We start from the raw sequence: 18969 nt of genomic DNA on the forward strand, positions 1-18969 counted from the left end.
CATACGTGAGTGCACCTCCCACTGGCCAGCTGCTCTTCAGGTCTCTGCCACGCATGTGAGAGGACCGTATGCATGGGTTTTTTTTTTTGCAGATGCAGAGGGGGCAAGCACATGCATGAGGTGCACATGCGCAGGTCTGCACGCACATTCATTTTGGGGGTTCAGGCGCACGGGCACTTTGGCTACTCAGTCCGGAAAAGGTTAGCCATTACTGGTGTAGGGTCTCCTGCTTGGGCTGAGTGTTGGAGTAGAAGACCTACAAAAGGTCCCTTCCAATTCTGTTAATGTCTTAAAAACAAGATTTCACGCAGACTGCGAAAGGCCTCAAGAAAGAGTTGAACTGTCTACTTTTCAGCCCATGAAACCCCCCACTTCCATGAAGTTTTTTTTTTTAAAAAGAGCAAGGCGTCCAGTGTACCCGAAAAGTAACCCAGCTTACTAGAGTTTCACGGCGCACAGAACAATCCACTCATGGGGTGGGGTGGGTCGTCTGTGCTCGCAAACCCACCCCGCTCCTTAATTCGTTCGTGCGAAAGAACCAGAGTTTTTAACTTTCCTTTTTTCCTTTTTACAAAAAACGGAAGTCAAGAGCGTGGGGGGGGGGGAAATCCAATCCAAAACGATACATCGGGAACAGAGCTCAGCGGAAAACATTAACGCGCCGGGTCTAAGCCTCGATGGTGTTTTATTGGCTAAGGGCTATTAATACATAGCCGAGATCAGCGGCGGCGGCGGCGGCAATGCTAAGATAACGGCAAGGCGAAGCAGGCGCACCACCACGCGCCGTTCCCCTTCTGCTCCCTCTCCCTCTATTGGTCAAACTCGCACTGCAACTGGAGGCAAGCGAGCTCCACCCCCCAATCAATAGACCTACAAGGCCCTGGCCCAATCATCGAGCTCAACAGTCGACGCGTCTAAGAGTGGCGTAGACGGCCACCTATGGCCCTGGCGTAATGCTTATGCGAGGGCGTCCCTCGGCTTTTTCCCCCCCTTCCCCTAGCACCGCTGAAGGATAGAGCGGCAGTTGCAGCGGCGCCGGTAGAGGCGAGAAGTAAAACCTTTGGGTAAGCGGCTTCCTTGGCGGCGGGGTTTGGGCGGGCGCGGTTTGTCTTCGGAGACAGAGGAGGATACAGAAGGGGAGGCGGGTCAATGGGGTGTGGGGAGAGGCAGCGGCTGGCGAGACTTAGCGGAATCTGCCGCCGCCGCCGCTGCTCTCCGTCATGCTGGGGACGGAGGGGTGGGAGGCGGCGGGCAGGGGAGGCTGTGGAGCCCCAGTCGTGAGCCGACGGTTGAAGGGAGAACGCAGCGCTTCCGGCCTAAACGCCGGTGCTCCAGACTCACGAGTGGGGCGTGGGACGGGGGGTTGTCTCGGGAAAGGGGACGCTGAATGCGAACGGGTTTCTCGAGGGCTGGTGGGACCTGGTGGCCCGCCCTCCTTTCCTCTCTAGGGGGGATGAAGGAGAGCGCGTCGGAGTTGAAAGATGGGGAGACGGCGAACGCCTCTCGGGCAGAAAGGGCGGCCGGGGTCATTTTTTTAAAAAAACTTTGTTCTGTATATACATATTTCCCGTGGAGATAAGGTCTTTGGGCAACAAGGTTAGACTATAAATTATTTAAAAAATAAAATGGCTCCGAAGTGTGTGTGTTTGTGTGTGTGTGTGTGTGACCTTCCCTCCCCCCATCAGACCGTTATATTCTTCCTCCTAGCAAGGATAAGAATGAGAACAGAAGTGAAAAAAAATGTGGTTTTGATTGGGCAAGTTGTCTTGAAAAAAAAGTGTATAAGAAGGAAGAGGCTGGGTATAGGATATTGCTTACTAGGAGAATTGTATGACTTTGAGGCCTTCTTGTCAACATCCTTATTTTTTTTCTGCCAGCATTAATTAATATAGATTTTTCTGATCTTTCCCCTTTCAGAAGCTTTTGCTTCACATTTGCAGATAATGTCATTTTCTTGTGATGATCATTGTTTCATCATCCTCATCTCTTGTTTGCTGCTAGTGGAGCCAGGCCAGTACACAGTGCTTTTAGGTGTACAAAGCAACTCTAAACTTGTTCTAGGCTGTTTACCGTCTTGCCATAGCATTTCAGTGATGATTAACAATTGTGACAATAAAGTTGTGGGATGTCAGAAAGATTTATCTCTTAATGACAGAAATAAAGATGCTACTAACTTTGTGTCCTAAGATTTTTTTAAGAAAAGAAGTACTTTGAATAATAGCATGTGTGGTTCTAAAATTCTCCTTTGGGTTTGGTGGTTTTTTTGTAGTTAGTCCAAATCTTTTGCAATTATTTAATATGCTATGAGTCATCAGTTTGTTAAAATAAGTGTATGGTGTTCATACCAAAAAGAAAGCATTAAAGATTGTTGATGCTTTGCTTAGGAAGAAGACTTTGCAGATACACTAAATGTATGTTATGCAAGAAAGAAGTACCGTGTTGGAGTGAATATGAAAAAAGCAGAAGACATTGGAGAAAAAACTGATAAAAGAAAATAATTGACTAAATTAGTCTAAAACTATGTTTTTTATTTATGAAGGAGAGAAAAGGTTTCCTCTTACTCTGTAGTAATATAGAAAACGTAAAGTTTGAAATACTACTCCGTTATTAAAGTAGTTGAGCATTGGTAAAAAGAGACTCTGGAAAGAGCGTGTTTTCACTTATTATTTGTAGGTCCAGGTCCAAATTTGGCTTGCATTCATTAGCTTTTCCCCCTTATCTGTATCTTTATGGTATGTGCCTGTTTTCTCATTTTAATTGTAGCTTATACTATATTATAGTAATTGAACATCAAGTGAATTTTTGCATTTCTGATTTTTTAAAGAGTTATTACAAAATAGCTATATTAATGTTTTCTCATCCACATAAATATATTGGGAAAGTAATTGTAATGACTTCCTCATTATTCTTGGGACACTCAGAATTCTTAAACTTGCTTGATATATTTCATATGTCAAATGAAGGGCATTACACTTCATATTTTTCCATTAATATATTTAGCAATCTTCTCAAATGCACATAATAGTATATATACTTGTGTATTTGTTCTTAGTGTCACAAGTTTACTAATTATTGTAAACAGATTTTTGTATCAACAGTGAACAAATAGGCGCACTATTACTTTTTACTGTTTTTGAAAAACAAAACCCAATTACTGCTGGAATCCATGAATTAATTATTGAATGTTAAGATTCATTTCTAAGACAAGTTATTTAATTCTCTGGTTTTCATCCCAGCATACATTTATAAATGTTCTAATATATTTAGAAAAGTAATATTGATTTATTTCCTGTTGTGATTTTGCAGGTATGCATACCACAAATCAACCTATTCAAGTATTTTGGGTTGTAGCTTTCCAAAATGTTTGGCAAATTCCCAACTAATGCTGGCCTAAGCCAAAATTATATGGCATACAGTTTAAGAATCTGGAATCTGCCCCAAAGTGTTGTAATAGTATGACTGCTGATGGCTCCTATATTAGAACCTAATTGTGAGAAGTTTAAAAACACACCTAATGGCATACTACTGCCCACTTTTGACAGTTTATATAAAAATGAATATATTGATTTTTCAAAGAAGCAGTAGATGAAATAATTTTGATAGTTCTCAGATCTCTTTGATGAACATCAAGATAATTTTTGCAGTTATGGGCTGCTTAATCAGGAAAAAGACTGCTGCTGATGGTGGTACAGGTAGTCCTCATTTAGGACTGCAATTGACACTAGCAACTTGGTTGTTAAGCAGAGCGTTTGCTAAGTTAAAATTATGTGACTGCAACTGTGCCTATGATTTCACTTCAGTTTTTCTCTGCTTCTTACTAATGAACATGGTTTTTTCCTCTTTTTCTTTGAGGACATCTTGGTATGCATGATTGAGCAAGTGAAATAGATGCTACAAAGTTTGTTAATGTGAGGACTGTTTAGTAAGGTTTTTTTAAGCACCATCCTAATTTTGAATAATCACTAAGCAAAGACTATCTGTATACTCTTTTATATATAAAGAGTGTGGGTTACCTCTAGAAAGAGGTGCTAAAGATTTGTGCCTATGAGAAATTTGACTATGTCAGATATATAAATTCCCTTGAGATAATTTGTGTTGCATTTCTAATTGTCCAAACTAGTGGGAATCATTTCCAAGGTATCTGGAATATAATTATCCTTGGTTTAGATGATCCTTTAGCTAAATTAGTCAATCCTGGGACAAATTGAAAGATGTGCAATAAGAATTATTGGTAGTGCTAGCAGATTATTGCACTCAGATTTTCCTACCTGAAAAGACCAAAAATAAAGTGTACTAGAATAATCTAGATCCATTATGGCGAACTTATGGCACGTGTGCCACAGGTGGCACATGGAGCCATATTTGCCAGCACACAAGTCATCAACGTGTGTGCTGCCCATCTGATTTTTAGCCTTCCGGAAGGCCAGGGGAAGCTGTTTTCACCCTCCCCAGCTTCAGGAAAGCCTCCAGAGCCTGGAGAGGGTGAAAAACAAGCCCAATGGACTAACCGGAAGTTCAGAAATGATCCGTTCCCTGTTTCTGGAGGGCTTCCGGGTGCGGGGCAGGGGATGCCGTTTTTCAGGAAAGCCTCTGAAACCTAGGGAGGATGAAAACTCCCCCCCACACAGACACACATGAGTGAGGGGGCATGCGCAGATGGGCGGGACACATTGCATTGTGTGGGCATGCACACACGTGCAATAGTGTGCACATGGACATTTTTGGCATGCCTTTACAAAAAGTTTCGCCATCACTGATCTAGATTCATCTTGGTATATTGAACCAGAAAGTGTAACATGTATATGAATAGAACTGCGGAGTGTTTTAATCTGAGGCAAGAAACTTGAATCTGAGGCAAGGAACTTTCCTGAGCATACATGGTAGCTACCATACCATGCTTTCTTTAAATATATTACTAAGAAGTACAGACAATGGATTTAAAGCATGTTTGCCTGTTTCAAATGAAATTCCTGAGAGTGCATTTAATATTTGTCATGTTTAAGAACTATCTCTCACACAGATGGACTCCAGGCAGTATAAATAATATATTAAAAACTTTTAAAAAGTGCATAAAATTGAAAATTTTAAAACAAGGAAGAAATGTTAAGAATTAAGAGGCAGGGGAGGACTTTCCAGGTTGGGTTGCAACCAAACCCTATGGCTGCTTGTTCATTTGCATGCCCCAAGCAAGGGCACAGAACTATGTTATTATGACGTTAGCAAACAAGGCAAACCAGCCCAGAACAATTCTTGATGCATTATAACAGTTGTTGCCAGACTAATAGAGTAGCTAGTATATTTTATCTGCACTGGCCATTTCCAAAGAAACTGTATTTGTACTTGGGTTACATAAATGTGCCAAGTGGTATCCCCCCCCCCAAAAAAAAAGACAACAGACGCTTAGAATGTTTCTTTGGTATACTTTGATTAAAATATTAACTATCTATACTAAAATATCTTATTTTAAGAAGAATATTACAATGAACCTAAATCTCCACTTACTTTTCCCACCCTTTGTACACCTGGGCGGTTGCCATGCAAGATGAAGGTGTATCTTTTAAATTTAATGTTAATACCTTATTCTTTGAATTAAAGTGCTAAAAGCTAGTGCTAAAAGCTAGTGTATACAACTCACAATATTATACACCATTTTACCTGAAACAATTTTGCACGCCATTAATAAAGTTGCTGCAAAATGTTTCATCAGTTATTTTCCCCCAAGTAATGCTTATATATCATTTGCTAAACAAGCTTGGAAATGCCTTAGAGATTTGTTTGTGTCAAGGCCACATGTTTCTGTTTTACAAAGTTTCAAAATTTTTGTATCCTGAGCTGACTTGAGAGGTTGATTCCAGGTCTTAAAATGTGTTTATGGCCCAAAATATGATGATCATGGAGCTGAAGTGAAGAGTAATTTCAGCTAGGTATGTAAATTTTCTTCAGCTTTTTGTCTTAATTCTGAAATTTGCAGATTACTTATTTATATTTTGTCTCCTAAGTAAAATCTACACTGAAATTAGATCTGAGATATTGAATGAAATTACTTCCAGGAAAACACAGATAAGATTACAACTTCAAAATTGAAAATGCCTTAATTATGCAAAAAGAGCATTATGAATGACAAAATATATGACAAAAATCTGGAATAGGAAGATATTGAGGAAGAGAATAATTCACTTTATGAGGTTTTTGGAGAAAGGGTGACTGGTTCCGGTCCAGCTTAATTGAGAAAATAAGGGAACAGAGCAACCTTTATTTTCTTACTTATTTTTGCACACATTCGCACAAAAGTATCTTTAAAATTTGGCACTATTGGGGTGGGATGGGTGGGATTGTGCTCTTATTCAAACTAGCTCTGTCAAATTGGCACATGCCCTCTTAATGGGTATTTTAATTTTTTTTTTTTATTGGAGGGAAAGAATTCCCAGGAGGAAATCCTCAGTGAATGGCAATCAGATTTGTCAGCCCTCATTAGAGGTCTCCCCCCCCCCCCCCAAGCAACTGGCTCCCTTGTTTGGATCAATAACAATTAAACCAAAGAGCCATTCTTTTTAGGATAGTACTAATTCTAGTACATTTTAACTCACTTCCAACAGCCATTCTTGAAGGAGAATTCAGAAAAATCCCTTAAGGCAAAGGGGACATTGAAAGAATAGATGCATTTGTCCATTTTATAAAAATGCATGGCTACATTTTTTTATATCTTTCCTAATTACATTTTCAAGTCATTTGGGTTTATTGTGCAGGCAGTTTTTTGTTAAAAAACCCACCTCATTAATCATATTGATTATTTGATTATTTATTCTTTATTTATGCCTTGAATGTTTGATTGTTATCTTTAAAATCTAATTCTGATCACCAAACTTAATAAAAGACAGACTCACCATTTCCTTCATCAAGCTCATAGTAAAGAGCCACTCTTTCTCTTGGTAAGAATATAGCAGTGCATATATGGAAAGTATTAGCAACACCTGTTAAATAGTCAAGATGGAAAGGCCTTCAGAGAGAGGCCATACAAATAACAACATAGGAAGAGAAACACCTCTGTGCTATATCAGCAGAGGAAATAAATAGGTTGCTGAGCAGCATAGTAATAACCTGAAATATCAGCACCTGTCTTCCAGAGAACAGCCCTTATATCCAAGAGTTTGTTGTGAGATTTCAGCAAGGAAGAAGATCCTCAGTCTGGCTACTCAGGACAGGACAGGAAACAAGTGTGGTATTTTGTCTTCCAATTACAATACATCTGTGCCTAGGAAATTCAAGAGGGATCCTTTTGTTGGAAGTATTTTTCACTGTATGTTGAAATATCTAACGTACAAAATAATTCAGTCTATGAACAATGTTTTTCATGGCAGTTTAGGATAGAGCAATACTTACAAATTTGATTGGATATCCTGTTTATAACTGGACATATTTCTTCATGTTGGATGAGTTGTTCTTATTACAAAGTCTTTACACAAATTCATTTCCTTTTTAAATGATTTTTGTAAATGATTTTAGTTTTTCTGAGATAGTTGAAATCATTCATATTTCCAAATGGTTTATTTGTAGCAAATAATGCTCAGGTTGTGTTACATTTGCACAGCCTTTGTTTAATTGTTTTAAAAAGCATTCCATCCTGAGCTGAACACAGGGAAATGGTCAAACCTGTTCCACGCTTCTGGAAAATCAATTAGTAAGGTACAGTTATAAATGGCAGCTTGCTTTAAAGTTATGGCAATAAAAACTTATATATAGACTATAGTATACTGTATGTAAATTGAAAGTCTTATTTGTTGTGTTATTAATTTAAACAATTTATAAGGCTTCCATCTTCCAAAACTGATCCTGGATGTTGTATAAAAATTAAAAGCAGGATAATGGATGTCTAAATTATAAGATAATTGCAGGTTTTAAATCTTGGTTCTTTTAGTCTGGCCATATCAATAGTGATATAAGTAGTATTGCCCTTCAGATTTTCTGATTTGTAGCAAAGGCAAGAGCAGCCAATAACTAGTTCTTCAATAAAGATTTATATTAAACATAAAAAGAGAAGCCAATGCTCTTGCTTCCATTATCTTGTTTGTGATTAAAGATCCTAGATTCTGGTGAGGATAATAAGCCCAGTGATTCTTGAAAAGCAGAAGTATAGTGTTTGTTTTCAGAGTGTAAGTCTAGAAACATAATGTATTCCTGAGTTAACATTTCTGAGCTGCAGGTGGAGACATAATGTTTGCTCTGTTGGCAACGGGAACTTGATATGTTGCCTGCAGGAGTAAAATGTGTCTAATCCCTCTATTGCAGCTCTTATACCTTGGAGGCAAGAACTTGATTTTAGCTAATTAGAACTTTGCTATATTAAAATTATTGAATTATACTGCTGACTTACATTGTCTGGGTGGTAGAATATTTGGAACAATTTGTTTGAAAATCTGCTAACCAATTTTTTAGTATATTTTTTCCTCTATTTGATGTATCGATAATACCATCTGTTGCAAGCACACAATGTCACCATTATCACAACAGCAAAATATGTTGTATTCTCACAATATGTTGAACTTTGAAAAGCCCCAAGTTCTTTAATATGATTGAAACAAAACAGCTTAGGTAGAAATCCAAATTTCCTCTATAATGATTATCTGTTCTTCAGGTTTTGTACCCCATTTACTTTTTATAAAACTTGTGTTCTGAAAAGAAAACTGAACTAGTAAAGCTGATATTTCAACAAATCAGAGATGAAATGGTACATGAGCTCTAACAGAGCAGTATTGTGCATATGACAATGGTGTTTAGATAGCTTTAGACAATAGCACCTTTTACTGAGATAACATATTGGCTTTAGTACTAGAACTGTTGCTCTGTGTTTCACAGAAATATATATTTTTTAAATTACTTTGTGATCAAATATTTCTCTCAAATGGCTAGGCATCTCTCCCTGAACTGCTCACTTATATTAATTGGTACATTTTTATCAGAAACAATCTTCAATCAAGGGCATATGAATATGTATTTCATCTAAAAAATAGTTTTGAATCAATCCTTTCCAAAGTTAGATTTTAGAGAAGAAGCCAGTTTAAGGGCAAAAAAGTAAAATGGGAATAGTTGTATCAAGAATAAAATTGAGTTTATCTTTGGCATTAAAACATTTTTGTTGCACTTCCAACTTTCTAGGATTATAATACACAGCAATATTGTAGTTTGCGACTTTCACACTATTATTGGTGACTTGTTTATTTACAATATTTTTATCTTGCTTGTTTGCTTTTTATCTTGTCTGTAAAGCTCTCAGGTTATTCAATAAATTCTGCAGACAAAGACAAACCCTTTTTTTTGTACAGCCAATCATGTCCATGAATAAATCAGAATCTGATTAACTTTTGCATAAACAGTTTAGAAAATTGTTAAAGAAAAAAATTGGGACAGTTGATACCATTTTAACCATAATCAATTGTACATTATAAGCTATTTGGGGGTGTTACTTGGGACCTTGACATTATTTTTAAATAAACAGAACTGACGGTATTATGTAGATCTTCAACATTTTTATGCTGGTCTCACATTTGGAATATGGAGATTCGCAAAATGGCTGTGGTAGAGGTGGCCAGCCAGAAAACACTCATTTATTGAAGAACAAACTTATAAGGTTGTTTCTCATCATAGAATAGAACTCTCCTAGAGAGCCATATAACTAGCTCTCTCCTCTAGAACAGAATATCCCTTTTGTTTTACACACACACCCCAAAAATTCTCAGACTAGCTAATACCTTGGATAAGATCCTTTTACCCTCTTCACACGTAAATTCATGCTTGCATTCCTTTACAATACTATTTTTCTAGCAGTTGCTTGGATTATATGTGTTGCCTATCTCCGATCAAAAGCAATAATTTGATTACAGAATTATGGTAATAGCATAATAGAGTCATTGGTGGGTTTTAGGTTGACATTATTTTCTTCAGATCAGATGGAATAGACCAAAATAATTATACAGCATGAAATCTACTTTGATTATATTACCATTTTAGAGAAGAAGCTTTTAAGTTTTTTGTCAGGTATCTGACTCTTCATTAAATACCCTGAAATCATGTACAATATTCATTCTGATAATGATATGTTCATCTATACTAGGCATGTGAAACATGTGGCCTGCGAGCCAAATACAGCCCATTAAGACCATACCCACCCCATCCTACAAGGGCAAAACCAATCGATATGTCATGATATGGCCCACAATGCGACAGGGTTTGACACCCCTGATCTATACTTTAGGACAACCTTGATTTATGACAAGTTGCTTAATGGACCATTCAAAGTTCTGACAGACTTACATGAGGGTACAACCTAGATTAAAAATTGCAATGGTTGTCTCTCCCAATCATGTAACCACTCTCGACACTCAGCCCTTGCCACATTTACAGCTGCGGTCATGTGACTGTGTTTTATGGTTTTGTTGAAATCCTGTGTTTACTTTCAGTTTTCAGGAAAAAAAATTCATAGCATGCCATGGATTTACTTAACGACCATGGCATTCACTTAGATGCCAGAAAAAGGTCATAAAACCAAGTCAGACACGTGACTGACCCATTTTATGCCTGTCACGAGTTATGATCATGATAAACAGACTCCATTACAGTCGTAACTCAACAAGCTTTTACAGTGAAGTAGTATATGGATTATTTAATGAGCTAGGACATCAGATATGTAATATTGGCTTATACTAATACTGTATAACTAGCTTTAGTATGTGCATTGTTAATTTTGTTTTAATTTTGTTACAGTAGCAGATAATACTGCCTGCTAAAGCAGTGGCCAATACTTGGTAGGAGAGGAGAAAAATTCAGAAAAATAGGTTAAAACAACAGGCAGAAACAAATAGAATGACATTTATTATTTCATGAGAAGTATAAAGTTATGGATTTAGGTAAGAAAAAGCATGTACAAATCTGGCTCAGGAGCACATCTGAAAAGGATTTGGATGTATTAGTAGATCTTACATTAAGGCAATAATGTCAAACACAGGAAATCAGGAGTCAAGGTGGTTCAAATGAACACAGGTTTATTGCATGCTGACACTCAACAAGAATCTGAACTAATGGTCAGATAGGTAGATAAGAATCAATGGAAATAACGATGGACTGAATTTAGATCTCTTGTGGGCACAAAGGTATTTGAGACTGATAACATGCTTTACTCCTCCCTTGGTCTCAACCTTGTCATATCCTTCATCCATTGCATAAATGTGGTGTGTGCATATTAAGAGACTTGTTTTCTGATTATACGTGGTTGCATATTTATGTGTAACAATGGGTGGGGATTGATTAATTGATAAGATAGCATCAAGTTGTTTTCAACTCTTAGCAATTACATAAATATTTATGATCTGATAACCTGGTCCTTCAACTCTTGCTTTTGTAATAGTTTCCACTTGTTCCTGGTCATCTTTTTCTTTTCACTTTGCTAGCATAAGAGAGCTAGATCTTCTCCATAGTGGTGGAGGTAGCATCCGGGATGGGTTGATCTTCATCCAATCATTGCGAGGACTGGGTCTGGAAGAGTTGTTAAGCCACCGCCTTGTCGCTAGGCAGACCCAGCTTGGCAGACCCTCAGTCCCTCAATGAGGACGGATGCGTCTTAGTTCTCTCCCAGTCTACAAAGGAAAATTAGCTTAGAATTGGAATTGTGAGTAAACTGATTTCGTCTAAATTGGATTGAATTGGACTTCTGCTTCATTGTGACGCTGGCTGGCTAATGTCCCTCGCAGGGACAGTGCATCCAGTGGGTCTATGCCTGTTAGCCCTTCAGGGCACAAAGGCTTTTGTGGAGGCTTGTGAGGCTTCTAGCAGTAGACTTATATACCGCTTCATAGGCCTTTCAGGCCTCTCTAAGCGGTTTACAGAGAGTCAGCATATTGCCCCCAACAATCTGGGTCCTCATTTTACCCACCTCGGAAGGATGGAAGGCTGAGTCAACCCTGAGCCGGTGAGATTTGAACCGCTGACCTGCTGATCTAGCAGTAGCCTGCAGTGCTGCATTTAACCACTGCGCCACCTCGGCTCTTAAAAGGGCTTAAACTGCCCTTTTGTATCTCTCTACCAGCCGCTTGTCTTGCCGCCTCAGAGCGTGCTGCCGCCACACCTCCTTTCATCTCCTGCCTTGTCAATCTCTGCTATTCACTTCTACAGGCTTCCGATTCATCTCCCTTCGGGCTAATGCTCCACTGCTCCAGTCGAGTGGCGAACTGTGGCAGTGTAGGCAGCTATCCTTTCAATTCTAAGCCTTTTAGCTGCTGCGGAGCGACCTGAACTGCCAAAAGCCATCGGAGACCCTGTTGCAAGGTATAACGAAGAGATCCTTTCAGGAATGAGCCACCTGTTATCGTGAGGGCTCCAGGACCATTTAAAAAGATCCATTCCTTGGACCAGCCACAGCAGTCTCAGGCCCAATTGTCTCCTGGGGATAGGCAGGGTAGGGAATCCTCCCTTAACCCCTTGTTTCCCATAGATGTCTCGGGCATCTGGGAACTGGCTCAAGAATCTCAAGCCTTATTGCCACCCAGGGATGACATGGTCCCACCCACTGTACAGTGCATGGAGGCAATTGCATCAACTTCGACAACATTCTGCCCTGACCAACCAGCCCTGTGCATGGCAAATTTCCAAGACATCATTGCCAGTGCTGTCACGAGATTGCGGCGGGATCCGAAGTAATCGGCTGGTGTGCCCTCTGTGCCTCTGGAGCCCATCTCAACTACAGGCACTTTGGTCCCTGAGGAGGAAGACCAGGACCACGCCTCTGAATCAGAGGAGGGTGAAATCAAGGAGGCCGAGCTATCTGAAGATGAGGGCAGGGAGCCTGACCAAAAGGTTTCTTCTGGCCTCTTCCCCCCAGCCCTGTTCCCGTCATTGTTCTATAAGGTTGAAACAGCCTCAAAGATTGGAACTCAGCCGGTGGCAACCACACCTCGACCGGTGGCAGTTTCTGCAGAAACCTTGTTTTCAGAACAGGCCCAGCCATCTGAAACTTGCCTTTTCAGAGGAGACTCTTAAGCTGTTCCTTGGCCAAGGTACGCATCTCGGCGGAGGTCTCTTGCTCCCTCATGTAGTCAATGTCCCAGGCCATCATCAAGAGTCAACAATTCAAGGACCAGAAATCATTCACTGTCGCTACGGATGCCAGCTTATTCAACTGGGGGCCCACCTCCAGGCGCAAATAGCACAGGGTCAGTGGGACCAGGTGGATCGCACCCACAATATCAACTGGTTGGAGTTGTGAGCGGTTCACCTGGCTCTCCGCCACTTCCTCCCATCAGTGGTGGGCAAACATGTTCTTGTGCTAATGGACAATGGATCAGCCAAGTCTCACATAAACCGCCGGGGGGAACCAGGTCACGCTCCCTCATGGATGAGGCCATGAAACTAGGACTTTGGGCTGAGAGGAACTTGCTCTCTCTGACTGAGGAGCACATCTCGGGGGTGGCGAATGTGCAGACAGATTGGCTCAGCCGCGAGGTTGTGGACAATGCTGAATGGCGCCTGCACCCATCAATCTTCCAGGACATTGTGAACCAATTCGGTATGCCGGTGATCAATCTCTTTACCACCCCCAACAATACACAGCTCCCACAGTTCTACTCTCAGTTCCCAGCACGGTGGTCGGAGGGGGTGGATGCTCTACACTGCAATTGGCCATCCAGCCTCCTATATGCCTTTCCCCCACTGCCTCTTCTGCCATGAGTCATCCAGAAGTTCATTGGGGAGAGGGCCGAGGTCGTGTTGGTCGCGCCCCACTGGCCAGGCAGGACTTGGTTCGCCGACCTGCGGACTCTTTCAGTGGACAGGCCCTGGAGGATTCCTCAGGACAGGATCTCCCTCAGCCAGGGGTCACTGGAACATCCGGACCCTCAGTGGTTCCAGTTGACCGCCTGGCGCTTGAGCGGAGCATCCTAAGGGAGGACAGCTACTCCTCCAGGGTCATACAGACGATTCAGGCTGCAAGGCAGCTGTCCACTGAATGTATCTACGACTCCACCTGGCGATCATTCTGTTCCTGGTGTGCCGGTAAGACATTAGACCCTACCAAGGCCACAATCCCCCAAGTTCTTGATGTCCTCCAGGATGGCCTGGATAAAGGGTTGGCTCCCAACACCATCCGGAGACAGTTGGCAGCCATTTCCTTTGTTTTGACTTGTGGGTGTTCCCCTCTATTGTCACAGATGCCCATGTTGTGTCATTTCCTAAAAGGGGCATTCAATCTTAAGCCACCCGCGGTGCACAGATACCCCTCCTGGGACTTACCCAAAATTCTTGATGCTCTTAGTAAGACTCCCTTTGAGCCACTGCGGACGGTTTCTCTCAGGTTCCTAACCTTAAAAAGGTGTCCTTTCTGGTGGCCATCACCTCCACAAGAAGGATTTCAAAGCTGCAGGCACTCTCTGTGAGGGAGGACCTCTGCATCTTTCACCAGGACCGCGGAGTATTACGGCTGGACCCCTCCATACCCAAGTTGTGCTGCTGTTTCCACCAAGCTCAGGAGCTCATTTTACCAAATTTCTGTGCTCAATCTAATCATCCCTTAGAACAAAGGTGGCACACCTTGGATGTGAGGAGGGCTCTCAATATCTATTTTAAAAGATCATTACCCTTTCGGATATCTGAGTCACTTTTTGTGTCCTTCCAGCCTTCATCCTTAGGCAAGAGAATCACTTCTTCTACCATAGGTAGATGGCTAAGGCCCTGCATTGCTTTGGCATACCAGTCCCAGTCTACACCGCTGCCAGGGAGGTTAACTGCACATTGTACAAGGAATGCAGTTACCTTGGCGTCCTGGGTGGCACAGGCCTCTTTATAGGAGATCTGTAGAGCAGTCACTAGGGCTACCCCGTCGTCCTTTATAAAGAATTATAAGTTGGACTCCTTCGCGTCCACAGACGCAGCCTTCGGCCGCAGGGTGCTCCAATCCATCATTAGAGCTCAGGCATTGTCAAACTGGTCATAATTCCTTCCCAGGGGACACCTCCAGCTTTGTACATCCCATCCTAGATGCTACCTCCACCATTATGGAGAAAGGGTGTTGGTTCTTACCTGAGATGCCTGTTCTCATAGGGTGGAGGTAGCATCCAGCCCCTCCCAGAATGGATCGGTTCCCTCCTTTTCCTAGTAATTTTTTTCTTTGGTGCCTGCTTGATTTATGTGACTGACTTCTCCATTAGATACTGCTTCAGGACTGTTTTTTTTTTTCAATACAATTGAATGGACTGTTACTATTCATTATCCTTGAGGAAGATGACGCATTGAGTCTGGACTTCCTTTGTCAAAAGCTGGGTCTGCCTAGCGACAAGGACGTGGCTTAACAACTCTTCCAGACTCAGTCCGCGCAATGAGTGGATGAAGGTCAACCCATCCTGGATGCTATCTCCACTCAGGCGACTCAGTTAAGAACCAACGCCCTTTTACATAATGTGTTCAAGAAAGGGCAATTTGAGCTTGATTATTTGTGCCTCAAGTGAGAACTGTTGGCTGATTTGTCCAATGTTCCATTGGTTTGTTTTCTTGGCTGTACACAGTATTCTCAGAAGTCTTCTCCACACCAAAGTTCAAAGCTGTCAGTACTTTGAGATATCTTGCTTTTTCAAAGTCCAACTTGACTGCTTGTTCCTTTAGTATTGATGGTTGATCCTAAAAGGTAGAAGCTACCAACCTCTTAATCTTCATTGCCAATTCTAAGGCTGGTTTCTATACCAGTTCTTATTTGGTGGTCTCTATAATTAATTTTAGTCCCATTTTTTCAGTTAGTACTGTCCTGCAGACATGTGATCACCATTTCACATGTGATCACCACCATAAAGGTGGCAACCTTACCTGCCAAGTTTCCACAAGCAAAGACAATGGGGAAGCTGGCAGGGAAGGTTGCAAGTTGTTTCTGTAAGTCAGAGATGTCAAATGTCAAACTGGCAGCCCACAGGCCAGTCACACACAGGCCACACACACCCCAGCTCCCCAAAGGGAAAGTTTTTGCAAAACGTCATATGACGGCAACGTGATGCTGCAAGTTTGAAACGTGTGTTGTAGTCAACCCTATCACTTTATCTCCTGGGGAGCCTGGCTAAGAAGTACAAGTTTCCATGGATCTCATAATCCATAATATGAACCCACCCACAGCTTCCTGCCCAGCGTGCCTTCCTGCAGCTTGTACCACAGCAGCCACTAGCACATCCTCTCACACAGCAGCCACCTCCTGCTGGAACCTAAAATTCTTGACTTATTCATGAATACATTTAACAATGGAAGTGGCAAACATTTATAGGCTGGTGTCTCCTTCATTTTGGTTTCCTAAGCTATATAATCCAACTACATTTTCCTCATTAATATTTCTGACCTTTGCATCCCAGTATCTAATCACAAACAGCGCATCTTACTTGGATATCCTGTTGATTTCACGTTGAACTCAATCATAAAACTCATTCTGCATTGTGGTTAGAGCATTAACTTGAACCACTGATATATTAAATGGTTGTCCACTGTCTAATAATAATCTTGGGTCATTGATTGTATTGTAGCTAACAAATGTCCTCTTCCTAACTATAAAAGCAATACTGTTTCTTCTTTATTTCTCCATAGTGAGGGGGGAGGAGTATCCAGAATGGGTTGACCTTATCCTCTCGTGATTGGTTTGAGTCAGATAAGCTCTTTGGGCTCCGCCCCCTGGAAGTGAGCCTGCCCAGTTTTCTGACTCAAATCGATCGTGAGAAGTTGCTCATTCGAGAGCTCCAGGAATTTACTAGGATCTAAAGGAAAATTCATTTGGACCCGTCGAGTTTTGCCTCCCTGCTTCACTCCTCCTGCAGGATTGGGACTGCCACTAGCCCCCCTGGGGCGGCAGGCTGCCCTGGACACTGAGGACATCCGAAGACTCTCAGTGAGGAGCTTGGCCGGGCAGCAGAAGGAAGGGCAAAAGCCTCTAGCAGGCAGCCCTAACCAGGAGGTCGGGCAAAAGCCTCTAGCAGGCAGCCCTAACAGCTGAGGCTTGTAAGAGCTGGAGATTTGACTCACCCCAATCAAGGGAAAGGTTGCACCTCTCCAGACCTCCAGTAATTTACAAAGGATTAAAGAAAATAAACTTGGACCCGGCGAACCCTGCCTCCCTTCATCGCACACAGCCTCCTCCTGCAACGACCGGATTGCCACAAGCCCTCTGGGGCGGCACGCTGCCCTGGCCATTGAGTGAGGTGGAGTCACTCTGTGAGGACCGTTGCCGGGCAAGCAGGAGAACCGGGCACACATGCCTCCTAGAGGCAGCCCTTGATGAGAGGCTTCTCAGGAGCAGAAGCGCTCCTCCGCTCCCCTCAGCCACGAGGGTTTTTAAAAAGGAAAACCTGTGCTGGCAGCTATCACCAGTGGACAAGGTGAGAGCCGGAAAGGCTCTAAAACAGCTGCGGGAGATGAGCGGCAGCCGCATGGCAAGCCTGCAAAGGCAAAAGCCATTTCCATGTGCTCCAGCAAAGAGGAGCCTTTTGAATTTGGAGCCGGGGGCCATCTTGAAGCCACGTGGTCCAAGATGGCGGCCCCCAGCAGCTCAGGAGGCCGGCAGGACAACAACCACCACTTGAAGAGACCTACAAAGGTGAGAGACGATCACAGAGGCATTAGCCAAGAGCGAGGGAGGCAGCAAAGGGCCAAAAGGAGGCCTATCAAGGAGTTAAAGAGGCAGGTGGTGGATCAATCCCCCCCCCCAAGCCTACTTCCTTGTTGAATCATTGCCTAAAGGTAGAACCTTACTTCCTTGAATCCCATTTTCCTAGGTAGTGCCCAATGTTCAAGGGTATCAAGATCCTTCTGTAGCTTTAGCCTGTATTCTGAAGTGTTGGCTGTTCCGGCCAGCCGGGGGTCATCTGCTAACCTGATGACCCCCCCCCCCATCAGCCGTTAACAAACAGGGAGCTAACAGTCATTCCGGCTCCTTCTTATGACCGCTTGAGATAACAGCAGTTCTTAAAGAAACAGTACTACTATCATGGCATATATTTTGCTATCCCAAATGTTAGCTTACACACCTAACACCCTCATTCAAATCACTGATGAAGATGTTGAAGAGTACTGGGCTCAACACTGAACCTTGGGAGACTCCCTGCACTCTTCCCTCCATGAAGAGGCAGTTCCACTGAGGAGTACAGGTGGGTGCACCAGTTACCAAGGCACCTGGGGTGACTAGGTCTAACCCACATTCTTCTACTTTATCTAATAGTAGGTTATGGTCTACCTTATCAGGACTTGCTGAAGTCCAAGTTAACTATATCAATGGCATTCCTATGGTCCACTAGGGTTGTCACCGTAATCTAATATGGCCAGTCTGGTATGATGTGTTTTTGACAAACCCATGTTGGCCTTGGGCTCTCGAGACGGTTTTTCTTCCTTTCTGAAGGGGGGGAATCACATCAGCAATTCTATAGTGGTTCTCCAGTACTCCAGGATCTCTGATAGATATAGTTTCAGTTGTTTGGAGAATTTGTCCGCCAGCTCCTTCAGACCCCTGGGTGTAACCCACCCGGTCCTGGGAATTGGGCCTTGCCTAAGATAGACAGGCTACCATTTCTTCCCTATCTCATCTTGGGTTCCTAATCTGAATTTGGGATGCTGTTCTTGATAGGTTGGATTGTTTATCCCTTCGGGTAAAGACAGATGCCAAGCACGAGTTAATAGTTCGGCTTACCCCTGCTGCTTGTCACCTTCGGGCCACTTCTCCCAGCAAGGGACCAATCGTTTCCTTAATCTTTCTTGGTTTTATCAGGCGGGAAGATGCCCCCTTTTGTATTTTATTCTATTTCATTATTATTATTGTGGTTGTGGTTCTTGTTGTTATTATTATTAATTTACCTTTGTGGCAGGCCTTATTGTGAGCCTTAGCTCCCCTCACTCCATCTTTACACACACTCTAGTGGCCGCCCATTAAACTCCGTCTGTGTTTACATTCTGAATATCTCTGCGCTAATCCTA

General features: G+C 42.4%; 1 protein-coding gene across 2 annotated transcripts in view; it reads left to right on the top strand.

Annotated features, from left to right (window-relative positions):
• Positions 1–995: 995 nt before the first annotated feature.
• Positions 996–18969, top strand: part of FAR1 (fatty acyl-CoA reductase 1) — a 60948-nt gene continuing 42974 nt past the window's right edge. For both annotated transcript variants that reach the window (XM_032223727.1, XM_032223737.1), the window contains exon 1: positions 996–1064. The gene's annotated coding sequence lies outside the window, so the exon portion shown is untranslated. The remainder of the gene's footprint in view (positions 1065–18969) is intronic.

This window comes from Thamnophis elegans, chromosome 1, assembly GCF_009769535.1.
Source record: "Thamnophis elegans isolate rThaEle1 chromosome 1, rThaEle1.pri, whole genome shotgun sequence".
In the NCBI taxonomy this organism is placed as follows: domain Eukaryota; kingdom Metazoa; phylum Chordata; class Lepidosauria; order Squamata; family Colubridae; genus Thamnophis; species Thamnophis elegans.